This window comes from Sus scrofa, chromosome 13 (genome assembly GCF_000003025.6).
Source record: "Sus scrofa isolate TJ Tabasco breed Duroc chromosome 13, Sscrofa11.1, whole genome shotgun sequence".
In the NCBI taxonomy this organism is placed as follows: Eukaryota; Metazoa; Chordata; class Mammalia; order Artiodactyla; family Suidae; genus Sus; species Sus scrofa.
Window position 1 is genome coordinate 78,908,961 of NC_010455.5, and position 12,244 is coordinate 78,921,204.

At 46.0% G+C, this 12,244-nt stretch overlaps 1 protein-coding gene across 11 annotated transcripts in view; it reads right to left on the reverse strand.

The window, feature by feature from the left end:
• Positions 1-7,673, reverse strand: part of DZIP1L (DAZ interacting zinc finger protein 1 like) — a 55,627-nt gene extending 47,954 nt beyond the window's left edge. For 4 of the 11 annotated variants that reach the window (XM_021069499.1, XM_021069497.1, XM_021069495.1 and 1 more), the window contains exons 1-3: positions 7,110-7,671; positions 3,557-3,636; positions 1,607-1,758 (exon numbers count right to left, since the gene is read on the reverse strand). The gene's annotated coding sequence lies outside the window, so the exon portion shown is untranslated. Of the gene's footprint in view, positions 1-1,606; positions 1,759-3,454; positions 3,508-3,556; positions 3,637-4,283; positions 4,798-7,109 lie in introns of those variants that run through there. The other 7 variants (XR_002337694.1, XM_021069489.1, XM_021069498.1 and 4 more) reach the window with 6 other exon arrangements.

A 12,244-nucleotide genomic window follows, 5' to 3' on the forward strand; every position in this document is an offset into this window, starting at 1 on the left:
GAGTGAAATAAATCAGAGAAATACAAATACTATATGATTTCACTTATACGTAGAATCTAAAAAACAAATGAACAATAACAAAACAGAAACAGACTCATAGATACTGAGAATTGCTGACTGCCGAGTGGTGGGGAGCAACAAGTGTAATAGGTGAGGGAGATTAAGAGGTATAAATTTTCAGTTATAAAATGACTAAGTCACTGAGATGTCATGTACAGCATTGGGAATATAGTCAATAATATTGTAATAACTTGTATGGTAACTAGACTTATTGTGATTGTTCTCTAATATATAAAAACATTGAATCACTGCATTGTACACCTGTAACTAATATAATATTGTAAATTAAATAAACATCAATACAAATAAGATATTTAAAGGCCTCTACGAACTGTTTCCAAACTACCATTCTAGCTGCACCTCCCACCTACTACATTACTTGCTGTCCACACTTTCATATTGCTGGGCTATTTATTTTTATGCACTGTTTTTAAGTACTTTAAAAGAATAATTCAGAGTTCCTGTTGTGGCTCAGCGGGTTAAGAACCCAGCATAGTGTCCATGAGGATTCGGGTTAGACCCCCAGCCTCACTCAGTGGGTTAAAGAACTGGCATTGCTGCAGGCTGCAGCATAGGTTATAGATCCAGCTTGGATCCAGCTTTGCTGTGGCTGTGGCGTAGGCTGCAGTCCAATTCGACCCCTAGCTCAGGAACTTCTGTATGCCGCAGAAAAAAATAATAAAGAACAACTCAGGTAGGGAGTTCCCATCATGGCTCATCAGAAACGAATCCGGGAGTTCCCATCGTGGCGCAGTGGTTAACGAATCCGACTAGGAACCATGAGGTTGCGGGTTCGGTCCCTGCCCTTGCTCAGTGGGTTAACAATCCGGCATTGCCGTGAGCTGTGGTGTAGGTTGCAGACGCAGCTCGGATCCCGCGTTGCTGTGGCTCTGGTGTAGGCCAGCGGCTACAACTCCGATTAGACCCCTAGCCTGGGAACCTCCATATGCCGCGGAAGTGGCCCAAAGAAATAGCAAAAAGACAAAAAAAAAAAAAAGAAACAAATCCGACTAGTATATAGGAGGATGCAGGTTCAATCCCTGGCCTCACTCAGTGGGTTAAGGATCCAGCATTGCTGTGAGCTGTGGTGTAGGTCACAGACACAGCTTGGATCCCGTGCTGCTGTGGCTGTGGTGGAGGCCAACAGCTATAGTTCTGATTCAACCCCTAGCCTGGGAACTTCCATATGCCCTGGGTACGGCCCTGGAAAAAAAAAAAAAAAAAAGGATAACTCTCATGTAATCCTCACCACAACCCTTTGAAGAGGTGCTATTACTATCTAAGCCACAAAGAAGTGAAGAAGCTTGCCCCAAGTACAGGAAACGGGATCCAACCTGTACAGTCTGTTTACAGAGTCTGAGCTCTGAGCCACTGTATCATGCTGCCTCTTGGGATATATGGCCCCTCTACCATATATCTCTGCTCCTACTGAAGCTAAGTTCATGGTCAAGGTCTTGCTCATACATGATTGCCACTGTAAATCCCTCCCAGGTTGCCAGTCAGAATTCCCAGCCCCTCCCCTGGGCTCCCAGAGCACAAAGCCTACCTGTTTTGGTTGTCCTCACTGCATTCTGGGCTGTGCTGGGAGGCTGTGCAAAATTCGCTCACCCATCTCATCAGCAAAAGAGTCCCGAGTCCCTACTAAGGGCCAGGCCCCATGACTGGCCCTTGAGATGGATGGTAACCAGGCAACGGTCCCTGACATCATAAATAAAAGCAGTTAACACTTCTGGAGCTGTGTGCTCCACACAGTTATATGTCTTTACATGTACGAGCCCATTTGATTCTCACAACAACCCAGTGGACAGACAAAGAAACTTCAAGGTGAACAAAGATGGCAAATTACTTTCCCACAGTCATACCTGTAGTAAGTGACATGATCTGGCTCCAGAGTTTCTTCTCCAGAAAGAAAAATACACAGAATTACCACCCACCAGAGCATTAAGTGCCAGGGTAGAAACTAGGGCAGAGAGCACCAAGAAGGGGCTACACAGGACATTTCTGTCTCCTTCCTGCATCACATCCCTACCAGAACCCAGGCTATGAGCGCCACAAGAGCTGAGATCATGGCTTAGTTACATCCATTGGATTGCAGCCCCTAGCATATTACCTGCAGCCTAGATTACTACTGCAAATGGAATTGTCAAAATCTTAGAATATCTGCATCAAAATTCTTTATTATTGGGGCCTTGGAGAACTGAGGCCATGAACAAGCAAGAATTAGGATAAAAAGTAAGAATGGAGTTAGGTGCACTTAATTTGGACTCCTTAGAAAGAAATACCATTCAGACTTAATAAAATGCTTCATTTGTTGTCCATCCGTGTCCATAGCCTAATCCCCAGGCTGCTAATGAAAGCTTAGAGCATGGGTTCTCACCCCTGTCTGCCACTAGGACCCCAAGGCTCCAATTCTCAGAAGTCCCAGGGAGGGACTGGAAGTCTGTCAGGAAGTCTGTCAGGGAGTCTGACATCAAAAGGTGAGCAGCTGGGAGTTTAGGGTTAGTAGATGCTAACTATTACATCTAGAAAGGATAAACAACCAGGTCCTACTGTATAGCACAGGGAACTATATCCAATCTCCTGGGATAGACCATGATGAAAAAGAATATAAAAAAAGAAAAAAAATATATATATATATAACTGAGTCACTTTGCTGTATAGCAGGAATTTGGCACAACATTGTAAGTCAATTATACTTTTTTAAAAAAAAAGTGAGTAGAACTGTGGAACTTTGAAGATGACAGCAGCCATCATTTATTAAGTATCCATGTGCCAAGCACTGTGCCAACCTTTTTTTTTTTTTTTTTTTTTTGCTTTTTAGGGGTGCACCTATGGCATATGGAAGTTCCCAGGCTAGGGGTCCAATCAGAGCTGCAGCTGCCAGCCACAGCTACAGCCACAGCAATGTGGGATCCAAGCCTCATCTTCGACCTACACCACAACTCACAGCAATGCCAGATCCTTAACCACTGATCGAGGCCAGGGATCAAATCTTCATCCTCATGGAAACTAGTCACATTTGTTTCCACTGCACCACAACAGGGACTCCTGTGTCAGCATTTAATAGAACTATTTCTAGTCAGCAAACAGCTTTGTATGTAGTTATGATTCATCTCAACTGATTGATGCAGAAAGTGAGGCTCAGAGAAACTAAGGGACCTGCCCCAAGTCCCCAGGTTGCTCAATTACTAAGTAAGGAAGCCAAGATTCAAATTAAATTCTGACTCCAAAGCTTTTAAATTATGGCAAACCACCTCCCAATGATGATGATGATACATCAATCATTTCCCATTTTGTAAATTATAATACCTGAGATTTCTTGAACAAACTGCAAGGATAGAAAGAGTTTAGTGCAAATCACAACAGGGTCAGTGTCAGAGACCCTAAATTCTACCTGTATCCTGGCAGAATTTAGCCAAACACGGTTCAGCTCCACAGCTTTGGGTCCTGGATGGGATGGGCAAAGACAAAGCCAAGTAAGAATACTGCTGGTTACCTGGAAACCACACACCCCAGAGAGCAGGAACGAAGTGCTTTCTTCAGACTGAATTATCAGCAGACTGCTTTTATTCACCTCTGGGAATAGAAACACAAGGCAAAAATGACACTGGCTAGCCAGCATTACGAAATGTGTAGCTATTAACCATCTCTAGATGTCTTGATGGGGTTCCAAGAACTTCCCAATCCAAAAGAATGATATCTATGCTAGCATTCTAAACTCACTTCATTGTTTGTTTTTTGGGGTTTTTGTTTGTTTGTTTGTTTTTTGCTTTTTAGGGCCGCACCCATGGCATACGGAGGTGCCCAGGCTAGGGGTCTAATCAGAGCTATAGCTGCTGGCCTACACCTACACCATAGCTCATGGCAATGCCAGATCCTTAAGCCACTGAGCAAGGCCAGGGAACGAACCTGCAACCTCATGGTTCCTAGTCAGATTCATCTCAACTGCGCCACAACAGGAACTCCTAAACTCACTTCATTGTTGAAGACCTGGAGCAATCCCACAGTCAAGAAAGTAGGCCTATCTACCAACCCAGTGGTGGGATGTTTACTACCTCACAAGGCAGCCACCCCACAGCGAAACCCTGGAAATTTTACCATTCTTCTGAAATCTGCCCACCTATAATCTGTCAAAGACAACTTCCACAAAAATGAACAAACAGCTGATTTTTTTTAACAAAATTCTGATCAACTTTTAATCTAAATTGACAGCTAGAGTATACCAGTGTCGCTGCCTCCTTGCTGCTTCCTCAGAAATGCTGCCAAGCCACGAGGAGGAACTTGGAGGAACGAAGCTTCCAAGGCAACTGCCAAACAATCATCTACAAGCCTGCCCTGACTCCCAGCTAACTTCAGTGGTGCTGCTCTGGAAGCTTAGGCGTGTCATTAATGCTAATTGTTCTGGTTGCCAAGGAAACCCTCACACAGTTTGCAAATAGGACTTGCACACACCTTAGCCAAGGGAGTGCTAGAAACCCCAACAGAGACAAAAGAGACCCAGGAGCTCTTCTGGAGCACTACCGTTACAGACCTCGCTCTCCTTGTCCTCTGATTCTGCTTTGCTAAAGAAAGGAATCCCCCTTTCCACTCTTTCTTGCCCTTAAAGTAGCAAAAGAGCGAGAAATCCACTCTGCCAAGCACACACCGCCCCCATCCTTTACAATAGGTCTCCAATTCCTAGAAACTTTAAGGCGATATTTTTATTTTTTATTTTTTGTCTTTTTAGGGCCACACCTTCGGCATATGGAGGTTCCTGGGCTAGGGGCTATAGCTGCCACAGCAGTGCACACAGCCACAGCAGTGCAGGATCCCATCCTCATCTGCAACCTATACCACAGCTCACAGCAAGGCGGGATCCTTAACCCACTGAGCAAGGCCAGGGATGGAACCCGAGTCGTCCTGGATACGACTCGGGTTCGTTAACCACCGAGCCACCATGGGAAATGAGAGGAAATATTTTTAAAAGACAATGCCAGAGTTCTCATCATGGCTCAGCAGGTTAAGAACTCAACTAGCATCCACAAGGATGAGGGTCTCGCTCAGTGGGCTAAGGATCCAACGTTGCTGGGAGCTGCGGTGTAAGTTGCAGACATGGCTCAGATCTGGCATTGCTATGGCTGTGGTATAGGCCCCTAGCCCGGGAACTTCCATATGCCACAGGTGAGGCCCTAAAAAGAAGAAAGAAAGAAATAGATAAAAAGACAACGTCCTTGTTCGGTCGAAAGCCTATTTTAAGTTTTTGCCACAGAAGAATTATCTTTAAAAATCAAAGATGGGGATTTGACTGACATGTCTTCAAAGTATTTTAGAGGGAAAGGACTTCATACTGATAAGATCAATCTTCCCAGATCAAAACTGTCAAAAACAAACACTAATTTTCACATCTAAAAGAACAGCATTTGAGGAGTTCCCATTGTGGCTCTGCGATTAATGAACCCAACTAGGATCCATGAGAATGCAGATTCGATCCCTGGCCTCTATAAGTGGGTTAAGGATCCAGTGTTGTCATGAGCTGCAGTGTGGGTCGCAGACACAGCTCAGATCCCTCTTTGCTGTGGCTGTAGCGTAGGCCGACAGCTACAACTCAAATTTGACCCTTAGCCTGGGAATCTCCATATGCTGCAGGCGTGGCCCCAAAAAGACCAAAAAAAAAAAAAAAAAAAAAAAAAAAGGCAAAAATAAAAGAATGACAGGAGTTCCCGTCGAGGCTCAGTGGTTAACAAATCCGACTAGAAACCTTGAGGTTGCGGGTTTGATCCCTGGCCTTGCTTGGTGGGTTAAGGATCCAGCGTTGTCATGAGCTGTGGTATAGGTCACAGATGCGGCTCGGATCCCGTGTTGCTGTGGCTCTGGCATAGGCCAGCAGCTACAGCTCCGATTCGACCCCTAGCCTGGGAACCTCCATATGCCGAGGGAGTGGCCCTAGAAAAGGTAAAAAGACAAAAAATAAAATAAAAAATAAAATAAAGTAAGATAAAACAAAATAAAATAAAATAAAGCAAAACAAAACAAAAATAAAAGAATGACAACTGAAAACATACTATTGTTTTCTTTCCCATAGAGAAGTCATTGCTTCTTGGCAGAGCTTCTCCAACTTCAGAGCCTGGGCCATCAGACCCTCAAAATCCTCCCTAGAGGTATAAGGCCCAGTGACAGGTGGTATTGCAGGTGGATAACCCTGCTGACCAGGGCTGGCCCTCCCTGCAAGGGGCCCACAAGGAGGTCCAGAACAGTGCACCAAGTTGTCCCCTTCCCTGCTCCTGTCAGTTTCAGCTGAGCGACAAGCCTTTTGACCAAATAAGTTCCAGCTTCCTGGCAGAACCCACTTATGCTGTGCAAATGAATTCAGGTTTCTGTTCCCAACCCGAGGCATATAACTTCACAAGACCATTCTATCAAGTTGGATGGCATCCACAAAGATTTCTACCACAGACAGAGGTCTCCAGAGCATTGATGCTGACAGAGACAGAAGATGGCTCATCAGCCACTTGACTGGAGAATCTGCCTTCTCTAAGTGAGGCTGTTCTCACTGGCCAGTCCTCTGCTCCAGGGTGAGATGTGAGGGACTGTGACAAAGGAGAGGAACCACCCACCCTATCTGCAGGCCACAGTCTGAGCACCTCACACTCACAAAGCCTCCCTTCAAAGTCCTGTTAGAAACCACATTTCAAGAAACTGCTGGGACGGGCAAGCCCTGGGCCCTAAGTAGTGCTGGGTGAACGGTGGCCCCTGCCCAGGCCTCCTCGACCCCTCTTCTGAGCTCCCTTCTGGACCCTAGTCCTGTACTAAATAAGTGTCCCATGGACTTTTATCTGCAGCCACCTCAAAATAAAAATATGATCGCTGCCTCCTGCTAAACCCCAGCCTCGGAGTGCAAGGCAGAGGAACCAGAGGTGCTAAACTGTTTTTAAATGAACTCGTTAGTCAAAGGTCTCCCTTTACCTACAGAACGCAAAGCAGCAAACCTCTAACCCCACCCCAATCATTTTACTTTTTTCAAAAAGTGAAAATCCAAGGTCATCCTCCCAGCGAAGCCCTGCCCTGCTCACCTCCGGGTACCTCTGTCCCTATCAGGCCAAGCAGCCAGGGTGGGGACGCCAGGCTCAAGAGGCGAAGCTGAGGCGTAGAGTCCGAAGCTCCCGCACCTCACCCCGCAGGACTAGGGAGCCGCGGCTGTTTAACGTCCTGAGGCCCGCGGGTCGGGTCACTCGGACTGCACCACGCTCCCCACCCCTGCCGGTTCCGGGCCGAATTCCTGGCATAGTTTCCCTACGCGGCCCAGCTCAGCTGGGGGGGTCCTCTGAGCCGAGGGAGCGAGCAATGGTCCCGAGCGCGTGACTCCGCTCCTCCGCCCGGCTTAGCCTCCGGGCTCGCTCCACCGCCTCCGACCGACGTGCTTCCAGGAATCAGCGCCGCCGCGCGGGCCTGGGATGCTTCCTAAGCCCCGGCTAGCCCGGCCTCTCCCGGGCGCGGGACAGAGCCGCCTCGCCACCCAGTGCTGCTGACCTGCGGGGCTGGGGGCACAGAAAACCTCTGGGCGCCGGCCCAAGAAGGCTTGGGGTCTCTGATGCCTCCAGCTCCCGCGACAGCTGCTGGAGGGGCGGAGCTTCTCCGCAAACACCCCCCCCCCCCCCCCCCCGGGACAAGCTATTTTTAGGTCCGTTAGGGAAGCGGGAAGGAGAGAATGCCACGTTTAATCTGTCAGGAAAATCCAGGAACCTAATGAGTGGCTCCCAGACCTTGATGAAAGGCCGGGACGTCCTCCGTCCCCCACCCCAGACACTCACGCACACAGCCCCCCACCCATTCACCCAGTACAGCCGCTGGCCTGCTGAGAGCCCCTGGGCAGCTTTAACCACCCACCCCCTCCCCCCGGGCCGACAGGCCTGCCAATCTAAACTAAACTGAACTGAACTGAATTAAGCAACTAAAGTAAACTAAAGGGACCTTCTTGGTGTCTGACCCAGACCCATGCTCCTCCTTTAAGAGAGTCCCAGATCTGGTCAGATGGCAACCACCTTCCCCCCAACCCCCAACCTCCTGTGGATACAGCTGGGAAACCCAGAACTAAAGAATTATTTCTCTCTTGAAAACAGTCTCTGACCTCTTCCCATAGCCATCTGTTGCTTTACTGAAACTCGGATTTCTAACTCCATTTTTTTATTTTTTTGAGCCTTCCTCCCACTCCGGCCTCAGTCTGCCAAGTTGTGTCATTAGGCATTCCAAGCAAAATTGCATGGGAGCAAATGTTGGCAAGAATGTGGAGAAACTGGATTACCTATGCACTACTGTGAGAATGTAAAATGGTACAACCACCATGGGAAAAGAGAATGGTGGTTCCTCAAAAAATTAAACATGGAATTACTGTATGATCCAGCACTTGCACTTCTGAGTATACACACAAAAGGATTACACGCAGAAACTCAAACAGATATCTGTACACCCATGTTTATAGCAGCATTATTCACAATAGCCAGAAGGTGGGAATAACCCAATGTCCATCAACAGATGAATGGACAAAAAAATGTTATATGTATGTGTGCGTGTGTGTGTATAGACATACACAACATTATATATATATATGTGTGTGTGTGTGTGTGTGTGTGTGTGTGTATATATGTATATGTATATATATCAGCCTTAAAAGGAATGAAATCTGATACATGCTTCAACATGAATGAACCTTGAAAACATTCTTCTAAGTGAAATTAGTCAGACACAAAGAGACACATATAATTCTACTTACACAAGGTACCTAGAATAGTCAAGCTCATAGAGACTGAAAGTAGAATGATGGCTGCCAGGGATGGAGGGAGGAGGGAATAGGAAGTTATCGCCTAATGGGTACAGAGTTTCAGTTTGGGATGATATAAAATTTCTAAAGATGGATAGCACTGCTTGTTGCACAGCAGTGTGAATGTCCTTAATACCACTGAGCAATACACTTGAAAATGGTTAAAAGTGTAAATGTATGGTATGTATATATTACCAAAAAAAAATTTTTTTTTGAGGGCTGCACCTGCGGCATATGTAGGTTCCCAGGCCAGGGATTGAATCGGAGCTTCAGCTGTGGGCCTACACCACAGCCACAGAAACGCAGGATCTGAGCCATGTCTTCCACCTACACCACAGCTCATGGCAATGCCGGATCCTTAACCCACTGATTGAAGCCAGGGATCGAACCTACATCCTCATGGATACTAGCCGGGTTCGTTAACTGCTGAGACACGACGGGAACTCCTTGCCAAAAAATTTGAAGTGTTAGGAAAGGGGGGTGGACAGGGATCAGACCTAAGTAGGGATGTCAGTGAACCACCAGCTCTGATGGGGAGTCTTGTTCCTCTGCTCTCCTGGTAGGGGTGCCCTTTTCCCTCCAGAACTTCCTACAGGATGGCAAGTAGGAGTCCAAGCTGTGGAGTTAAAGATGCATTTATATTCCACCTTCCCAGGCTGTGTAATCCTAGGAAGTCACTTACCCTCTCAGTAAAATGGGGGAAATAAACTCTACCTAGCAGGTCATTATGAGAATCAAGTTAGTTAAAACATCTCCGAGTTTCTGTCCTGGTGCAGCAGAAAGAATCCGACTAGGAACTATGAGGTTGTGGGTTCAATCCCTGGCCTTGCTCAGTGGGTTAAGGATCCAGCACTGCCGTGAGCTCTGGTGTAGGCCAAAGACTCCGTTCGGATCCTGCGTTGCTATGGCTGTGGCGTAGGCCAGCAGCTGTAGCTTTGATTCAACCCATAGCCTGGTAACCTCCATGTGCCAAGAGTGCAGCCCTAAAAAAGAAAAAGAGAAAATCTCCAGGCTCAGCCCGGGGCCTGGCAATCACTGGTTTGTCCTCCCAAGTTCAGTCAAGTGTGAAATCTGTGGAGGCTAGGGGCCTTTGTTTCCCAACTCGCTTCCCTGAAGGGTGCAAAAAGTAACTCTGAGTCTGTGGGAGTGTGATTTACACCAGCCTCAATTTCCCCATGTGGAAATAGAGTGTCATCTTTTGCGGAGCTGTTGTGAGAAAGTAGACTTGACATGTACCCGGATCCAAGTTCTTACAATGCCAAAAGCTAAAGTCTCCATCTTTAGCTGATCAAGACCTTGCATGCATGGAACCAGCACTCCCTCAATTTGTTGGGCCACAGTTCAATAGTCAATACAGCAGGAGTTGCCAAGTGCATACTATGTGCCAGGTTCTGTTCTAAGACCAGAGAAAACCAAGAGTTTATCACTTAGGGTTAGGAAGTTGTCACCTTCTGCTATGACACCTCTACCACAACACACACAAGATTTGGTGGTAAGAGTGGGAACAAGTGCCTAGTCCAAGACACAGGAATAGGCCAAAGGAGCCTGGCCCTAGAAAGCCAAGTCCAGGGGACATTCCTGCCACCCCAAGCAGCTGGGCCATAACTATTGGAGGGAGGATAGAAGGGTGAGTTCTTGATATCTGTGGCTTCCATTTTGCCTGGTAGCCCCTCCCTTCCTTGGACCAGTGCCAGACACCTGCTCTCTGACCAGTGTAGACACCATCACAGCTGGTCTCCTTCCTAAACTTGAGGATGTGTCAAGAAATGGACAGGTCTGTTGAAACGACAAGTCTAGGGAGCCTACAATAGGAGTGCCCTCTGCTGTCAACTGCTGGAATTACAACTTGGAAGCCTACTCCAGTGCCAAATACCACTTTCCTGAAGGACATCTGAGGTGTATGAAACAGGCCTCCCACTGCTGGGAGGTTGGCACTAATGGTCCCAGAGGTGATTTTAGATCAAAGGTATATTGCTGAATTTTCATAGTATTGATGTATATATAGACAGGCAGGCATGGAGTCAGAAGGGCATGTTACATAAAAATCTGGTTTGCTGGTTTCCTTTCAGAAAATCTGAAGATCTAGCAAAAAAAGGCCTGCACTCTCACGTGCCAAGAATTGGCTGAGGAGTTTCCTCAGCAGTAATAAACCCAACTAGTATCCATGAGTATGCAGGTTCAATCCCTGGCCTCACTCAGTGGGTTAAGGATCTGGCGCTGTCATGACCTGTGGTGTAGGTTGCAGACACAGCTCAGATCCTACATTGCTGTGGCTGTGGATGGCAGCTGCAGCTCTGATTCAATGCCTAACATGGAAACTTCCATATGCTGCAGATGCAGCCCTAAAAAGCAAAAAAAAAGCTGAAACTGAGGGCTAACTCTTTCCTCGGCAGAAATTATACCCAAAACTATTTCCTGGAAAAGATCTCTTTGAAGGACATCTGTGCACTTATAAAAAGACCTATTTTTTCAAGAAAATGCTCTCCTCTTTTGCAAAATGAAAATGCAGGGTCAGTCTGACCAAGACCCACTCTCTTTGTCTAGAAATAAACAGTAGGCAGGGCCAGCTCAGACAGACTGAAAAAAATTGCAACAACATAACAAAATGTTTGTGTCCTTTATATACAAAGAGTGATTACAAATCAATAAGAAATAGAAAAGCAAACCAACAGAAAAGCAGACAAAAGATTAGACAAGTCACAGAATAAGAAATATATATTGCCAATTAAACAAGTGAAACACTCAATCTCACCAAAAGTAATATAACAATTAGATACATCTTGAAACAATCATATTGGCCACAATTAAATAGATTTTTGGCACTGGTAATGGGGAAATGGGCAATTTCAAACTGCCTTTTTGAAAACAATTTGGCAGCACATGTCAAAATTTAAAGTCCTCCAAATGTGGTAATCAGGACTTTCACTACATTATTACTTGTATAATTAAGATAATATTAACATAAATGTTCACCAATTGGGTTTTGAATAAATAGATTGTGATATATTCTATGATGAAACATTCTGCAGCTCCTATGAAGAATATATCTTGGTATGATAATGGAAAAGATTCTCCAAGGCATATTTATTGTTAAACTTGAAAACAACTGACATAATAATATGTATCAGAGTGGAAGGCTTATGGCCAAAACTGCTTATAAATAACATGGGTAGGCATTCCTGTCATGGCTCAGCGTAAATGAATCCAACGAGGAACCATGAGGTTGAAGTTTCTATCCCTGGCCTCGATCAGTGAGTTAAGGATCTGGCGTTGCCATGAGTTGTGATGTAGGCAGCACTAAAAAGCAATAAATAAATAAATAAATAGCATGGGTGTATATGCAGAGAAAAGCGAGAGGCACATTCAAAATTTGACAGTGATACAAGAAAC